This window comes from Diorhabda carinulata, chromosome 8 (assembly GCF_026250575.1).
Source record: "Diorhabda carinulata isolate Delta chromosome 8, icDioCari1.1, whole genome shotgun sequence".
NCBI classification, from domain to species: Eukaryota; Metazoa; Arthropoda; class Insecta; order Coleoptera; family Chrysomelidae; genus Diorhabda; species Diorhabda carinulata.
The window spans coordinates 3,589,975-3,609,368 of NC_079467.1; the positions used below are offsets into that span (position 1 = coordinate 3,589,975).

At 32.2% G+C, this 19,394-nt stretch overlaps 1 protein-coding gene across 1 annotated transcript in view; it reads right to left on the reverse strand.

The window, feature by feature from the left end:
- LOC130897303 (phosphoinositide 3-kinase adapter protein 1) overlaps positions 1 to 15,600 on the reverse strand; it is a 95,101-nt gene extending 79,501 nt beyond the window's left edge. The window contains 1 exon segment of the mRNA XM_057806079.1: positions 15,434 to 15,600. The gene's annotated coding sequence lies outside the window, so the exon portion shown is untranslated.
- Between the last annotated feature and the right edge of the window lie 3,794 nt (positions 15,601 to 19,394).

Sequence of the window (19,394 nt, forward strand, 5' to 3'; positions counted from 1 at the left end):
ACCGTCAGTCCACGTGGACTCATCATCTCCACTGTATTTCTATTGGCCGAAGCTGTCGGAAGGCGTTTGTACACAATTTCTTCGAAATATTCCTGCCAGAGACAGTATGCGATAAGCAGTGGCTTCGTTTGGTGAGATTTATTTAATTCTTCAATTTCTTTAAATAAATAGAAATATAGCGTTCTTTAGAATGTAGTAAGAATAAATACAGGTATGAATTTAAAAATAATAGTTTAGATGTAGAAACACAGCAAGTTATTTTAAATATATTCGAAGGTTTAAAAAAGGAAAATATTCGGCAATATAATGACTTACTAGAGTAAATAAATTTTCTATTTACGAGTAGTCACGAAAGCAGTTGCTGTAGATTTTTCACAGAAAAACAAGCAAAGAAAAACTTAAGTCAATTGACTAAGATACTCAAGATTTTATACGTAGCTCTAGCAGCATACCGCTAAGAGCTTTGGAAAAACTGTGTTGAACATGTTATCAAAGAAGAGGATGTGTATGTGGTATCACCCTCTTTACAACCCATCATAATTCATGACTCTAGTGCAGACGATTCACATTCTGATTATTATGATTATTTATAAAGATACTTTGAAATTGAAATGTTTTTTCTTTTATTTTTTTGCAACGAATTCTTTTTCCTTTATTGTTTTTGCATTTAAATTTCGTTTTCCAGAAAAGAAAAACAAATGGGGTACAAAAAGGGCTCAGATCACGTCTGGTACCCTGTTTAAACCAAACTCCCTTACAGCCACGTATATTTTACTCGTCTATTTACGTTTTATAATTTAATATTCAGTTGTAGCAAGTCAACGAGGTATAATAATAATTTTTCCAGTTTTTGAAGTTCCAAGTAGAGAATATAAGTAAAATAAACATATTTTTAAAAGTATTTATAAAAATAATAAATTTATGAAATGAGGTAGCTACGCCTACGATAGATCTAACAAAATTGTCGGCAAGGGTTGGAAGAACTATAATAAAATAGTATTTGCCCTTTTCGGCTTGTATTCGTACATACATTTCTCGAAATAGGTATCGATTTTTTCCTCTCAATTCAAATGAAATAAACTATTTCGAAAAATATTTGCAACTTTTATTGCGACTCATAAAGCTACAAAACATTAAAAATTCATATATATTTAGCCAAGGATTGATCTATGCCTTTTCTCGGAGAAATATTCAAGTGACTTCCAAGATTTTTGAAACATCTGCCGCGCACGTTGAACAGGGGTACATCGAGATCCTAAAATTCGTTTTATGGTGAGATATGGCATCAGTAAAATATACAAAGATATTGATTCCGATATTCAACAATGCTACAGTGAGATTAGTCAATTCTTATTTGTGACACCGAACAACAAAAATATTATTAATTTTTAATTCTTGATTAGTAATTTTTATAGAAAAAATAAGATTAAGAGAGGTGAAAAAAAAATTGAGTTATGTGACATTTTTGTGAGAAATAAATTTATTGTTTTGAAAAATTTAACTATTTATACTCCAGTTTTATTATCAGCACTAAAAACATGTTTTCTGAGACTGTTCACATGTCTTTTATATTCGGAGTACTCAAAGTCTCTAATTAAAAACCAACAGTAAAATTTGCAAGCCTTGCTGGTTCCTATTTTCCTCGGAAAGGCTTTTCAATTGTGATGTCTTGATGTAAGCGCTTTCCATGCTCGTCATTTAAAGCGTCAATATTTTCCGGAAATGTAAAAAATGCATTTCCAAAGATTTAAACATCCCACAAAAATTATCACATCACTCATTATTTTTTAAACATTTCAAATGTGTTGCCTGTTTTTCGAATTTTATTCTTTTTACGAATTAAAACACCAATAGAAACGTCTTTTGCAACATTTATTTTATATCAGTGTAATCTACAGAGGACAAAAAGTTTGATTTACCAAAACATAGAAAATATCAAAAAAATTGTACAAAACATCTATACAAAAAAATGAACGGTGCATAAACTAAAATCAGCCAATGAATTTCTAACAGCGAGTGTTGCCGCCCCTCGCTTTAATTACAGCTTCCATTTGTCTTGGAAAGCTTCTAACCAGGTTTTGGACGTATCCTTGCGGCATGTTTTCCCATCTAGTGTTCTTATTGGTGCTGGTTGTTGCTGAATTTGCCATCCTAGTTGGTTCCAGACTTGCTCTATTGGGTTGAGGTCCGGGCTACGTGCAGGCCAATTCAGAATGGGTGTCTCGACCTCTTCTAAGTACTGCCGAACCTAGCAGCGTCTGGTCAAGCATTATCGTGCATTAGCACAGAGTTTTCACCGATATTAGGCATATAGGGCACTACACTGACAAACATTAACCTGATCGTGCCGTTCACCACGGCGCCTATATACTGGTACACGCCTATCTGATGTATACAGACAAAATCTTGATTCATCCGTGAATAAAATATTGGACCAATCTTGAATATTCCAATTTGCGTGTTCTCGAGCAAATTCCAAAGCAAATCAAATCTTGCTACTCGATGTTCTCTGGTAAGACGTGGACCTCTTGCTGGCACCCTGGCTCGTATACCTGCTTCTCTCAGCCTATTTTGAACTGTTTGTAGGCTTAATCGGACATTACGAGCAGCCAACAGATCTGTTTGCTGCCTTTGAGAGGTGGTATACCTAATTCTTAACGTTCATTGAAATTAGTTACTCAAAAAGTTTTCGGTAACTTTGACAAACGCCATCCAAGGTTATCTTTATTTTTCATTCGAATCAGTGAATAATTTTTTGATGTAGGGTCCAAGAAATGCACCTTCGTTTATTTTAGCATCACTTAAAGAAGGAAATTTTTGTTTTAACAATTTGAAACCAACTCCATCTTTGTCCACGGATTTCATAAAGTATTTGATTAGTCTTTTTGGGGTTAAATTTGATTCATTTCTCACATTTTTGAACGTAAACAATTCTTGATAGCCCTATTCGTTTCATATCATGTTCATTTCTCCCTCGGCTTTTCCAAAAGCAGCAGCTTTAAAATCTGCACAGATCAACCATTGAACCCGTTCTAAAATCATCTAGCACTCACTGTAATTGCAGTATATTAAATACTTCTTTTTAGGGAACCAATTAACTAATGAACTGTGATGTTATTAGTACCCGGTAACTTTAACCTTAAGTAGATTCCACTGTTTCAGTCTTGAACTTGAGCTTTTTCTTTTGGGCTAATCCAAATCTCTTGTGAGATCATTAAGCTACAATTGGTTAATCAAATGCGGTGCTTGAGAACTGAGAGGAGCTGCAAAGTCCGTGCGTTTTTTCCGATTTCAGGACTGTTCGAACTTTCTTCAACACCATAAACTGAAGAATGCACAGGAAATTCTTCCGAATGATGATTTTTTTTGTTACAGATGACACCTCCGCGTATTTTACCGAACGCTTGATAGACTAGACTAACTTGTGAAATTGCTGTGATATGAAATACAGCAAATGTGTGGCATCAAATATAACGATTCAGCTGTCATCTAACTTCCTAATATGAATTCGCGAAAATAATTGGTGATAACTCTGAGCTGTTCACATAACTTACGAGAGAAGTAATAATTTTGTGATTGAAAGTATTGAAACTATTTTAGACACGAATGACAAAAACTTATATTTTTCTGTTAACTTTTGAGGCACTACCAGTAAAATGCATAACAGATTTGGTTCGGATAAATTCTAGATTCTAGATTTTAGATTCTAGATTCTAGCTATAAGAAAGAATCTTATCTTGAGAGAATAAAATATTAAACCTACATTGTTAAACTATGACAATCATGTGGGTTAAGAGACGGTTCCAACTTAATCACTAGCTAGTAATACATAAAACTTAAAAATGTATCGATACGTCGAAAAACTTATTGAATTAGAAGGTTTGCTAATTATTCACCATAGATGCTACTTAATTTGCTAAAAATTGTCTGAAAAGTGATTCAAAAGTAGCTCATTACGTTAAATGTATATTTATCTTCATGTTTACCAATTACATCAATTGTATCTCAAACAAAAATTCAAAAATTATTATAATCTTTCAGTTTCATTTACAAAGATTATAGTTCACATAAAAAATATGTCTTTCAAAGCTATTATCTAATGTAATTACCTGAAAATTCAGTGTTGTTATACATCTTACAGTTTAAATTATTGATTAAAGAACTAGCGCTGCTCATAATATTGTCCTTCTAATGTGAAGACTAAAAATGCTAAAACTTTCATATATTTTTGTGTATAGAGATTGCATACGAATATAAAGTTGGAGTACTGATGTTTCTATACCCGATATGAAACATTCAGTTAAAAAATTTAGGACTTCAACAGTCTATTTATGCATGGATAACTTTGAACGTTTTGGTTAAGGTTCATTAAATGCTTGACATCTTACAAAAGAAACAAAAAGCAGATTATGTAAAACAATCATTTGACATACACAGCAGAGACAAGACCCGATACAACTAATACAAAAAGACTAGTAGAGACAACAGAGAAAGTGAAAATATATATTGGTCGATCGGGAAAGAGATGGTGTGATAATCTGGATCCAGGAAGCTGGAACTGAAGAAGAAACAGGTTGTAAGCCTACCATACAAGAAGGAAAAAGAAGAAGACATGTACCGTTGAGGTTTACTATTGTTGCGGTCTTCCTCTCTTAATTCTCGCTCGCTTATTGATCGTTACTTTCTGTGGCAGTCTCTCTTCTTTCATTCTGTGAACATGCCCGTACCATACCAATTTTTTTTTTCTATACATGTTATAACTGTCTCTTGTACACCCATTACACTCATTTGTTCGTCAATTCTGTCATTAGTCACTCTTTCCAATCTTCATGTCCTAGATGCCCTTCTTATTACATTCATCTCTGTATTTTTTATTTTCCTTTTCATTTGTTCTTTTATAAACCACATCTTTGATCGATATATTAACGTACTTTTGATCATGGCATCATATATTTTCATTTTCCTTTGTTTGTCTATCTCTGTACTCCATAGAATTCCATTAAGTGCCTTTATCATCTTATGTTATGTTTATTTTCAAATTTATGTCGGCGTCTTCCGTATTTTCCGTATTTCTACAGGTGCCAGGTTGGAGTTTGACCATCAAGGACTTAACCAGTGTACCCATAGTCAAGCCAAATAATTATTTATAAAAAAATATAAGAACGGAAACGTGAACACGACTGAAAATTTCTAAAGATTTAACGAGTAGGTGAAACAGGTTTGGATAAAAAGGAGCTTTTGCTGTAACATATGAAAAAAACTGAAATAATATATTTTTTTTTAAATATATCCATGTAGGAATCAGTATTCTATTAGTTCTGTTTCCCAAATAAATAGAAAATACGAATTTATCCGGATATAAATTTAGAAATTTTGCTTTAAAAGAAATTATTGAAGATAATCGGAAGTCACGTTAAAAATATGTAAGAAAATCTTACCAGCGAATATGAAGAATGATATCATCACAAATTTAACTGAATTTACTTTGATTTAAAGACTTTTAGAGAGTACATAGATAGAGGACGATTTAGCAACGAAATTGGGGCTTTAATGAATCATTCGATTGCAGTGAAAGGTCAATAACAAATTAATTTCTGCCAAAATTCTAATGTTAGAATATATAAATCAGAAGTGACTACTACGATCCTTGGCTAGTTTTTTATTGTTTCATTTTATCCAGAACAAGATCCGCGATCTCTCCACCAATGCAGAGATATTGTGTTTTGTAATATGGATTTGAATACCACATTTTTCTTACTCTAAGTTTTCTCGCCATGTATTCAAGATCCCCTTTCCCGTTTGCACATATTGTGGAGTGTAAAATCAAGTATTACCTTTGAAACAACCTACAGTTTAAGTCGAGATTCCTCGTTTTCTATTTTTCATAGTTATGTCATTGATTTTCAATTGTATATATATGTTCTCATATGAAAATTGTTTGAAAAACTTTAAAGTTGCGAATTGGGTGTACTAATTATTATTTTTTTAGAAAATTTTCAGATGTAAGTCAGTAGATATAATTGAGTATCAACTTAACACCACTAAAACAGTTCGTTATAAAATTAACTATCATGAATGAAACCTACATATAGCTCTCGGGCATAAGCGTGTAAAGGAATGTTAACTAAAACGAAAAGATCGACATCGAGACAGTTTTGTAAGATTGCCAGAAATATCTGTGAAAGAAGTAATATTAATAAAATATACACAAACTGAAAGCTTTAGTTCAAGGCGTGAAAATTGGGAAAAATTTTAATATTTTTCACATAATCGTGTAGTCTAGAATAACAAAAAAAAAAAAGAATATAGACGCAAACGTACAAAGCAGGGTCCAATGAATGAATATATTTCATTAAAAGTTTGGAAAAATCTATTTTTGGACGTATAATGAACGATACATTTTATTATATCTATGGAAAAACATCGTATAAGAATTAAATTTAGGCATTGTTTTATTTGCAGTCAGTTTAATTCATGTTAGTTTTAAATAATGTATTCCAAAAGAAATCCAGATATTCCTCAAAATATATTAGAGCTATCGACACAAGCCAGTTTTGATTGTTACCAGCAAAATCTAGGAAATATTAACGAGAATCAACTTTTCATGGAATGGCGAGGTATCAAAAAAGTTGATGATATTCTCTTATTTTATTTATTCGGTCGAAAAAGCCAAGAATATGAAATTTTCTAGGTTATGAAGTCGGTTCTCAACGCTAAAGAACTGTTTAGATATAATCAGTGATTTTTTAAGAGGTATAGGATTCGATTTTGACACAAAATTGATGAAATCTTTATTGGAATCGATAGAACGAACAGTATAATTGAATGTTTGAAGATGATTTTATGCAAATATTGGCCGTGGCTCCGCTTTAGATAGCCCATGCCCAGTATTTCACGAATAAATGCTTCAATATTGGCTTCTGTTGCTGGTTTATCCCTGTAGACATTAGTCTTAACATGGCCTCACAAGAAATAGTCAAAAGGCGTTAAATCACACGATCTAGGCCAATTGACGGGCTCCAAACGGGAGATGAACTGTTCACCGAAGGCGGCTCTCAATTTGGCCATTGTGTGACAGGAGGCACCGCCTTGCTGGAACCACATGTCAAGAATGTCCAATTCTTCCATTTTGGGCAAAAAAAATCGTCAATCATCACACGGTAGCGCTCGCCATTCACAGTAACGTTCCAGCCATCGTCGCTTTTGAAGAAATACGTCCCAATGATGCTACCGGTCCATAATCCACACAGCCACTTTTTCGGATTGCATTGGTAGCTCTTGCAATGCTTCTGGTTAGTCTTCACTCTAGATGCGTCAATTTTGATTGTTGACGTATACATTCAACCAGAAATGAGCTTCGTCTCTGAACACAATTTTTCGATAAAAAAGTGGATCTCATTCCAACTTTGCCAACGCCCATTCATCAAATGTCAGACGTTGTGGGAGATCGTGTGGCTTCAATTCTTGCACCAGCCGTATCTTATGAGATTTTACACCCAAATTCTTTGGCAAAATTTTCCACATAGTGGAGTAACAAAGGCCCAATTGCGGTGAATCGGTCATCAGTAACACTGGCCGATACAGCCGCAATATGTTCTTCGGTCCTCACTGTACGTTTGCGTTTAATGTCGAATAGTGTAAGCTGGGTTTGAAATTTAGTCACAAGTTTCCGAATAGTTCCTTCAGTAGGCCCACCAAAGAAGTGCGCGATGCACTCTCTTAACCGAGCATGAATTTTAATAGTTAAATTCAATAATTTGCAAGCATTGTTTGCTCGTAAGTTGATTCATGATTAAATTATAGACCAAACTGAACAAGTTTGAAAGTGAGCAAAAATGATTTTAGTGTTTAAGATCTTTGGCGCAATATATCAAGTGCATAAGTTTTACCATCACCAAAGAGGGATGTAGATTCGAGACCTGTGTACTTTACCGTCTACGGACTAAAAATATCAGCAGCAGAAGATTCTTTGTTGCATACCGAAACGTAGATGTTACGCTCAACATGTTACCATACCAACAGCACTGTTACAAAACTTGTTGCATAATACCTGAAACTAAAAATCCCGAAGAATATGCCGGACATAGGCTTATGCTAAATTAGAGTTTCTAGAACCGTTGGAGATATTCATATTCATACTGTTTACACCACTACACACTCACAATTACACTGTCTAACGCGCGTTTCGATAACCAAGTTTTCGTCTTCAGAGACTAAAGGTAAGTGTTGGTGTAGTAGTGGTTTAAACAGTGTGTTCAGTATGAACATGAAAAAATGCTGAAGTTTCGATTTCAAAACAAACGATGTGTGTCAATTTATTCTGTAAACGAAATATTCGTCTTAGAAATCCGTAGCTAACTTCACATGGGTTAGAAACTGTACTAAGAGAAAATTCGAGTAAAATATTTTTCCTGTACTTAATACCATCATTAAATATTTAATGGGACAGTCTGTATATTTTGTTTATTTGTAAAGTAAAAGCAGCATATTTCAAATGGACTACTAATTCGAGACAACGGTCTATTTTCGTCTGCGTATGATTAAACCTTATGGGATTCCGAAAATTTCTTAGAAAGCATTGATGTTCGTAATATATATTGCTGTGCACGTACGCGGTCTAATGTATAGGGACTAATTAATAGTTTATATGTGTACATATTTTCGTCTTTTTGAATATTATACAAAACCTATATACATTAAAACATTGGATTTTTTTTATTTTTCATTCTATCATTATGGATAAACTTGCGAAAAACGCCAAGAGGAATTGGAAGGTAAAAATGATAGGGAATGGTCACCATCGAATAAGTACTAAGAAAATATATCTGGGATCCTCTTCCGTTGGAGGTTCGATCATTCTTTCCAGGATACAAATATTTTATATCTACAATAATTTCATCGAATGGATCCACATTTTTTCGCTGGAGTTGCCGTCTCCAGAGAAATTCACAAAGATGCAGGTCCAAGCCTTCACTTTCTAGCGCCAAATATCCATGCAGGTCCAAGTTACTTCTGATTCTGATATTTTGGGTGTAGGTCCCTGTTTTAGGGTCAACAAAGTGCTTTTGATGGTTGACTGTAAAGTGTTGGGCGCCAAATATCCTTTCCAGCAGTCAGTAGATTAGGTTAGACGATTCCAATTACAGACGTTATTTCGGTGGCAACAGATGGAGCTCCTGCCATTATCAGGCGATAACGTGGGTTTATAAGCAATCTAAAAAGGATCTAGTAGCGAAAAATTTGGGTGATAGATTACACCAACGATTGCTGTTACATACCGAAGTACGCTGGTTGTCGAAAGGTTCATGTTTATCAAGATGTACTATACTTCTTTTCATTACTCCAAATAAAATTTGTGAGAATTGATTGTTTCTGACAAACCAGAACGAACAGAATAAATGAAGTAAAAGGACAAGCAAATAAAGTCAGTCGAATATCAGGGACATTATCTGAAATAATACCAATATGAACAAAAGGGCAAAAGTTGAAATATACAAAACCTGCGTAGACCCATATCGACATATGCTATAGAAACAAGAGCGGACAACGAAAGAACTAAAAACTAAATTAAAATACTCAGAAATATATAAACACTAAGAGACAAAAAGATAAACACAGACATAAGACACGAATGTGAGGTGGAAGAAATATTCAGATGGGGACGTAAACGTAGAAGAGTTTGGAACGAACACGTGGACAGGATGACCAGAGAAAGACTCCAAAAAGATGGATGAATTCATGGACATCAACAACTCAGGGATGAAAAGCTGGAAACTACAGGCCTGAGGCCTACAATACGTTGAAGAAGAAGAAGAAGAAGAAGATTGGTTCCCGTGCTGTGAGTCACGGTAGATTTTAAAAACGTATAGTTGGATGGAGTCACTTTTTGGATTAGCCTACTTTGCTTTTTTGATATCCACTTACAGTACAATCAATTAAAATTTAGTTTAGTTCATTTTATTATCAACTAACTCTATCAAGCAATCAATTCTAACTGTTAATTCGTCGTTGAAAGTCAGTTTCTATAGATAGATCTATAGATTTACACTTTTTTCGAAATTTGGGAATTAGTAGTAGGAAAAAAGTTTTGGAACCAATGGTATAGATGAATCTAATTATTTTTGGATTTCTTATAATATCTATATTAATCATTTCAAGTAAAAATCGTTTTCCAATAGAAACGAAACAGTCATGAGAATGACGGCGCTAATTTAAATTGCTAATTAAGAGTTAGAAATTTTACTTCACATTATACTGTAAAAGTTAATTTGGCCAGGAGATTAATTCGAATTTGAACCACTTTTGAAACTGATGAATGCAGTGTCTCTTAACCACTGTTTTGTAAACACTATAAAAGTATCAACTAAACACCAAATAAACGTTATGCAGTTTGAATAAAATGAGTTTCGTTGTTACACAAGTAAATATTTGGAAACAACTTTCGTAAAGTTCAACGATCGATTCTAGTTTGAATGGCTTATGTGCGATAAAAGGAAAACTTATATAATTTTCTAGCAATCAGAGTTGTTGTGTATTTTCTATCAAATTCTTTGAATCGTTATTTATCTACGTATAAGATGGAGGCTCCAGTCTGTATGTTTAGCAGAAACGGATGAGTCACAAAAACATATTTTACATCGAATAAAATTTTTTTGTGAATGCGTATAAATGGTGGAAAATAAAAATAAAACACATGTTTATGAATTGACAATTTGATTCAATAAATGTTAGTTCATATATTTGACAAATGATTTGGCTAATTAACAAATAAATATTGTCGTGAGATTATTATTTTATCTATTCCTTTTAATTGATAGTATCTATCAACTATCAATATGAGTTATGGTAGATATTACAATATACTATTTACGAACCGAATTTGATATTTGTTGCTCTATACTTTTAAACAAGATGATATGTCGAAAAAATTACATTATGGTAATTGGAAAACAAATAACGAAACTACTGATGAGAAATATCTGGTGACAAAGTTAGTAGATCTCACAATAATTCAATAAATCAATTACCTATTATTTGAGGTTATTTTAAATTCAAAGATAGTTGGAAATGTTAACAAAAAAGACAATTAGCTAGTATAATGGGTTACAAACATTTAGAACTAGCTAAACTAGACAATTTATTATGTGCGGAAAACATAGTTTTAATTACAAATTCAAAGAATATGATGATGATAAATATATGGAAAGAAAAATGAAAGAATAGAAATGGAAATGAGAGTAGACAATAAGACAAAAATAATAAACGAAAGAAACAAAGTTCAAAGATAAAAATAGTAAAGAGAAATTAAATTCAAAGAGTATCAAGTTTTAGAAAGAGTATCAGCACATGTCTACATCTAGGTACAATTATAAAAGAAGACAAGAACAATGAGGTAGAATTTACAAATAGTGAATATAAAGGGCATAGGCCACAAACAAACATATATTTAAATCAGAGAGAGAGAGCCAGAAACACAAACACATAAGGAAAATGAAGACGCGATCAATTGAAAAGCTGAAAACCAATAAAATAGTTAAGAAAGTGTGGAGTTTTTTCCACTACATATATCATAAACATTTTATATAAAAAAATGCTTTTGTATTGTAACAGCATTATTTTCTATATATTGAATTGAAAGATTCAATTGCTTCGCTTTTTCCAAAACTTGAAGCTATTACGAAGCGATTTTTTTTTAATTTCAACTTCAGTCTCTGAAGACGATACTTTGGTTATCGAAACGCACATTGGACAGTGTAATTATGATTGTTGGTGAAGTGGCTACTTTATATCATCTTAAAAAATCATCGATAATTTTATTAGTAACGAGATGTAATCTGAGAAAATTCATGAGAGTGTAGCTCGAGTGGTTTTATGGTGAATTATGATTGAAAAACAATAAATGATTAGTTTCTATTGCTCGACTGGTTTTCTTCACAACCATATAATGATTTTTGCTTTCCACAGTACAACGAAAACTACTAACAATCGCAGTTCTGCGTTTTCAGGCTGTTCAGAGTCGTTAAAAATCCAAAAGCTTCTCTTATTTCTAAATTTAAAGCTATTCCGAAACGTATCATTGCGATTTTAAGACATTTTCTGACTTTTTCACATTAAAGCACGTCATATCAAAAAACTTCTTTATCAATTGTTACACAATGTTAAAAATTAATAAGTAAAAACAGTTTCTTCAGTTGAAAAACGTGAGCTAGGATAAGAAGAATAGTTATTTATACAACAAGTGAGTAAAGTAATACTTTTTTTCACGAGTAAGACGATGTTACTTTACTCACAAGATTCATACAAAATGTAGTCTACGTCCGTAGACATAAAAAAATTCGACAAACTTTTATCAATTTTCATTTTGTAATAGTAATATTAAAAGTACAACTGTGAGCATTATTAATTTGAAATGAAGTAGAAGTTACATTACTATTGGTACTATTGGCAACATTTAACGAGTTCAAAGAAATAACATCGTCTGTAGTTTTTTTTCACTGCGGAATCCTTTTAGTTTTTTATTGATTCGTCTACGTAACCCTCCGCAACTGTGTTGGATTTCCACCCACCGTGATTCTTTAGTTTATCACCACCGAAAAGCGTCGAAATGTATGCCAAGTGTAGTTTTTTGAATTGGGTAAATTCAAATATGTTGCGATAAGCGAGGGAATTTTTGAAAAGTTATTGACACCTACAACTTGGGTTTTGCATTTTCCATTTTTATACTGCAAAAAGAAATGATCTCTTTTAACATTTGTGGGTCGTTGGAATTTATATTTTTTATAAATGTTCACAAAATTCAATCTATTGTCAGATATTTCACCAATAACAGTAAATCGACGTTAAACATGAGTTTTTGTATCAGGTACTGTGATAATTAAAACATTTCCGGTATTATTAATACCGTTTTATACAATTCCTTCCTCCGCAGAGCTCCTGCGATTCCGAATATTAATGCAACCTGAAAAATGTTACAAATATCTAAGCATACATTAAAATTTGTTGCTGTCATACCTTAAGCCTGAGATAATGATTGTCTGGAGCTTGCAACAGAAACTTATAAATTTCTTCTCGGGTGAATGTTTCAGATTTTTTGGGTCTATAGCCAATTGATTTATTTTTCAAATATGCAATGAGTTTCGATGTCTACGTCGTTATTTATCATTAGTAGGATGCCTTTCAGTTTTGAATAAGTCGACCAAAGTGTTGAAGACTTCCACATTTTGGATTTAGTTCCAAAGTAAGCTATTAACACTCTTTCTGTAAAGCTGTTTATGCTTTTTTAGTACGCCAATCCATAAAAGAATTAATTATATTCCTTTATCATATTCATAGTCGCTGCAGTTGCCGATACAACCACATCTTCTGGTGTGCAGCTTAAACTTTCTTTACTATTACTCTCCATCACTAATAATAATACTACACGCATTTTAATTAGACACAAAACAGATTCTCTTAAACGAAAAAAAGAAAGCGTTCACAGCCTATTGTTTTTATAAAACAGTTTCATAATTGCGTTAAAAAATGACGTACTTTTTTTATGCTTTTTTACCAATTCAGAAATAACATTCTCTATGAATGCAAATGAATGAAAAAAATGATAATGATAATTAGTCATAGAAGATTTTCAGGAAAATAATGAAGGTGAGTGAACAAATAAAGTCCAAGAAGATAAAAAAAGCCCTGGATAAAAATGAAATTATATTGAATAATGGAAAAATGAGAGGAAAATGATTCGACACCTAAAAAAGCTAGATAGTATTAGAAAAAGTTAGTAATGACAATAAGTTAATGATTAATAACACTGGTAAACACTATTTGATGTACCCTCATTCAACAAAAATTATTATTTCACTTCAGTGATATCCAGTTTATTTGTGACAACTACATATTCTTTTCTGACCTCATTTACTTGTTTTTGTTTAAATAACTTTATTTAGGAGACTGTATAAGGATTGCATTCAACCAAGTTACGTTTGTTACATTCTAAATATGCCGCGAAAGTTTTCTAATAACTCGGACAGTTTTTGTTATGTGTGTGAAGAATTAACTCCTACATCTCACCGTCAAACATTTACGTTATCAATTGAAAAATGCCATATTTCAAAATATTTCATGTTTCATTTGCGAATGGGACAGGCGACACAGAAAAAGTCACTACACAAAAAAATGATGGCCCAAAATCCTTTAGTGAACTCTGACAACATACTTGGCCTGATGTAAAAAAATTTTTTTACCTAAAGATGGTAGTGGATTCTTATACCTGAAAGAAAAATTTGGAGGGAAGCTGAATGGTCAGGAAAAAGTCGCCTGGAAATATTATATGAATGTTGTTCAAAATTTCCTAGGAAAGCATAAAGCGTAAAATTACGAAGACTTAATCAATGAGCTTTATATTATAAATTTCTTTAATTTCTTATTTCTTAGACTTTTTGATTTGTTTATGTTTCTAAATCTTTTTGATTTTAGGTCTCTCCTATTTCAAAATTAGTTTTTTTTTAATAATTTTTGAAAGATAGAGAGAATTGACGTTTCTACATCTATTTAAGTCTTTATCAAAATATAAAATATATGAAAAACTAATTTTGGAATAGAAAAGACTTAAAATCAAAAAGATTTAGAAACATTCATATTATATATATGTATAACTAGCTCATTTAAATATATTGCGATAATCCGGTGTAATTGCAATATGTTTCATCTTTTTCTGTCCAATGTTTCTTTATTTTTTAATTGGAATTTTTTATTCAAAGACACATCACTTTATATATGCTGATTTGGAATGAAATATTTCGTAAATAATTCAAAATTTTAGTAGTTTTATTAAAAGCGCATCTCTCATATAATTTCAGTGCATTAATAATTGTTTTTAGTAGATAAAGTTTTGAAAAAATTTTAATTTAAAAAAACGTATTTGCATGAATTTTTAAAAAATTGTGAGTGTATCTTTATTTATTTTTCCTTTTAAATGAATCGTTGATTTAGACAGCTACAACTTCCTACTCCCAAGATCTCAATCAAGAATCGTAATTTATTTTCCAAATTTATTTAGAAATTGGTTTAGGTGGCGAAAGAAGCCTCATTTCAATTTCCGGTAAGTGTTCCTAATAGCTGAAATTCGTTGTATAGACGCATCTTACACCTACTGTGCCATTTAAAAAAAAACAAAATTGAAAACGGAAGCTGTTTAGACTGAATAACCGAACAGAAAAAAATTCAATAAGACTCTGATGAATTCCCAGAGAATCAGATTCAAAAGGTTATCAATTATCTACTTTAACATAAAAAAAGTTCTATTAAAGACCCGCCGGAAGTTTTAATATACGATAAACTAGTCGTTAACGTCTTGCGCGAATTGAAGATGAATACTTGATACAAATAAAACTAATCACAAGATTGAAAAATGAAAAAAAAAAAACAACTAATATCGACTTACCTTCAAATTTCCATACACTACCCGCCAATTATGGTATAAACACAAAATAATGTAAATAGATTTTAAAGTAACGAATGACGTTTCTCGATTGCTCAGTAGGTTCTGACTGCGCGTTGCGCGTAAATAAATACTAAGTGAAGCCTCCTTTAATCTCCAGACGGCTCTAGCGGGAAGCGGGGCACGCGCGAGTGAAGTCTCATGAATGTGTTTTTGGGACTCGAAGTGTGGGTGGGAGGGAGTAGGCTACATATGTAAAAAATACAGACGTTTCATTGAAGGGAAACGTCCCTGTGCAGGGTCGTTGTCATTGGTGGGGTTGTAAAGAAGAAAATAACACATATATAAGGGTGACAGAAATAAAATTATGAATGTAGCCTATTGGGTTATCATCCAATAGTATGTCAGTACATAATTTATACAACGAAGTAATTTTTTGTTTTGTTACATATGACACTACTTGATAAAAAGTTGTCGTAAACCGATTTCTAATTACACCCCAGTTTAGTGTATGATGTGGATTTCAGGATTGAGGAAACGCTACATAAATTTGAATTAAATTTATCCCTCGAATTGAAATTATGACCCTCAAAAAGTTTACAAAAACGCCCAAATACAAAACTACTTCTAAAAGTTTAAGTATTCTCTAAATTAGTGATTGAGGCAAAGTCTTGAACACCAAGGGGTCCACGGAAGACTCAATAAATTACTACACAAATATGCTTGGAGGGTTTTGATCTTCCATATTTTTTTTAGAAGTGTGGTATAAATGTAACAGCAGGGTGTCTTCTGATACAAAATTTTCGTAATGTTCTACAAGGATCATTTATTTGAAAGTTACTGTTTTAAAGTATTTGAGAAAATATTTCGTTATATTTATATTTCTGTCTAGCACGTAGGTCTTTTGAATATTTTCGTAGTTCTTCCATTTAGAATTGCGGAGGCTGTTTTTATAAGGAGCACTCACACTTCGAGTATAAGTGCAAAGTGGATTTGAGGATTGAGGAAAGACTACATAAATTTGAATCACTCATTTATCCCTCAAATTGAAATAATGAGCCTCAAAAAGTTTACAAAAAGGCCCAAAATCAAAACTACTTCTAGAAGTTCAAGTATTCTCTAAATTAGTGATTGAGGCAAAGTCTTGAACACCAAGGGGTCCACGGAAGACTCAATAAATTACTACACAAATATGCTTGGAGGGTTTTGATTTTCCATATTTTTTTTAGAAATGTGGTATAAATGTATTATTGTATGTGTCGTATTATTATTTGGTGTCCAGCTAATTAAAACGGTAAAACGTATTATATTAGTCGAACGTATAAAGAATGAAGACTAATTAATCACATCTTTATTGTTGAAAACTTCTAGCGTCAAAAACAGTGGTCTATGTACCGTGAGAAAAAAATCTACTAACTACCACTGAATTATATTTTCGTTAGTAAATTCTAATGAAATTAGCTTCAAAATTATATTGTGATGCTTTTTGCTCTAACATCGTATTGCGACAAGGCCAGAGTTAGCGAGGAGTGGTCAGTGCGCTGAACATGAGTCAGTCTGCTGTTTCCAAAGTCGTTACTAAGACATTGGTACTTACATTGAAGAACGTGGTTTCCGAAGAAAAAGGTGGACATTCAAGTCCAACAAGAGCTCAGAGATATGCAAGGAGTAGCTGGACAGTCAGGAGAAGATTTAAGGCAGCTAAGCTTGAGCCAAAAAGGACAGGTACTGGCCACAAATTAATCCCTTCCTACCGAGCAGCCCATCTTCGATGTGTGAGAGAATATTTATTGGAGTGACGAGCAATGGGGTCCCGTTCTCTTCTCAGACAAAAGCAGGCAATGCCTGAGTGGTGGCTATAGAACAAAACGAGTCTACAAACGACATGAAGGAAGATTCGCGCAGTGTTGCATAAAATAAATCGCGGCTTTCGGAAGAGGTTCCTGGATGGTTTGGGCGTATTAATTGGAAGCACAAACCGAGCTGGATTTTATTTATGGGATGAACTTGAGAAAAAAGGGCTAGAAAGTCTGAGCTAGCCATGAAATACCTTAAAACGGCGCTCAATGAAGAATAGGATAGCAAAATCTTTTTGTTTGGATTTTTTTGTCACTGATTAATATCACGTAAGTCACGTCATAAATTGTATTTTTGAATATAAACCTCAAATGAAGATAATTTATTGGAGAAAATTCATATAAAGAGGTTTTGGAAGTAAAAATTCATATTATACATTTGAAATATTTTGCAACAGACTCTTTTTCTATTCTGTATTTCTGATTTTAAAAATTATTCACGAAAATTTGAGAAGAAGAATATATTTTTGGTCTTGGATTCTCTTTACATGTCGATTCTTCTTATTTAAAGTTCAAAAATAATCCAACTTTGGAACGAAATAATATATTTTTCTTTACAAACATTGTAGTTTGTGAGCCCTAATTTCTAGTATGGAACAATTCTTATAATCATATTTTCCTTCGGAAATCAAACGATATAAGAATATAAAAATGTAGTTAATAGACGATGATTTATTTCTCTATAAAATTTTTATTTAGTTAAAGTAAATATATAAAGCGAAGGAATTGAAGAAAAAAGTAATCCCTCATAATATAGCTCAAAAAAATAAGATTATACTCACTTAATCCTAATTTTTTCTACCCTTGCGTGTGTGAGACATGTGCGGCGTCGAGCTACATTCTTTTCTATCTATCACCTTAAGTTTTAGTCCATTTTATTAAATGTTTCTTTTTGCCGCGAACTCAAATTCCTGTTCCACGTTTCTTTGATAACTTTTTGTTTTTTGTTATTATTTTGACTTACTTTTTTAACCACTAATTTAGCTGCTTCTCTTCTACTTTGGTATCTATAGCTTTTTATAGTAGATTTTTCCTGTTTGTATTATTTCTCATCCTGTCCAATCTCATTTTACCTTCTATCTTCTTTAGATACCTTATCTTCATGCTCTGTATCTTATATCTTTGGTTTGGTGTTAAGTACCATGTTGATCGTCCAAAAGTGAATCTAGGAGTTACTACTCTTTTCAAAATTTCTTTCGGTATGTTTTTCTTTGCCAAGAAGATATTTTTGATATTTTTAAAGAGTTTTCCTGCTGTTCTCGATCTCTCTTTCAATCCATCCTAGATTTTTTCGTTATTCTTGACTTTTTAAGCCTTCCATCTGTTTTAGTTTCATTTCCATTTAGTTCTGTTTTATGTACTTTTTTATCGTTACTTATAATCATTATCTCCATCTTGATACTTTCAAACCTTGCATTTTATATAGTTTTTTTTACTTAGTTCTTAGTTCTACATTCCTGGTTTACTATTCTTGTTATCCTGAATTTTTTCGAAATATTGTGTTTTTCAAGCATTTATATTTTTGAATACATGATTTTGATTCTAAGTACATTTTGATGTATAACGTGTTTTTATAAAGAATAGATATTAGAGGTAATAAAGTCGAAACATTTTCTTATGTTACAAAACACGTTATTAATTAAAATAGACCTAAAATTAAGATGATTTATTGAAGAAAATATTTATAAATATATGAAAAATCATAACAACGATAAAATATCCAAATAAACGGAAGTTGGAAATATAATATTGCTCTCCTTTTTATAAAATCTTCATTGGTACACCGCTGTTTGTCACTTTACTGTAAAATCTGTTCATGAATAGTAAAATAGAGGTATCTAGAGTCTATTTACGGCACGCTTCCGCTGTCATAAGGAAAAACTTCGTATCAAACTAGAGTCAAACAGAATATGGACAACTACATTATGCAAAATAGTAAAAAAATATCGGAATGTCCAGAACCAGACTGGCTCACCGAAAATAAAAATTAAGTTCATGGAAAAATACCAGTTCTACTATCATGTAAATTTCAGTTTTACTCAATACATTTTTTTTATTTTATTCTTTCCGACATTGAATTAACAATGCATAAAATTTAAATAGGAAGA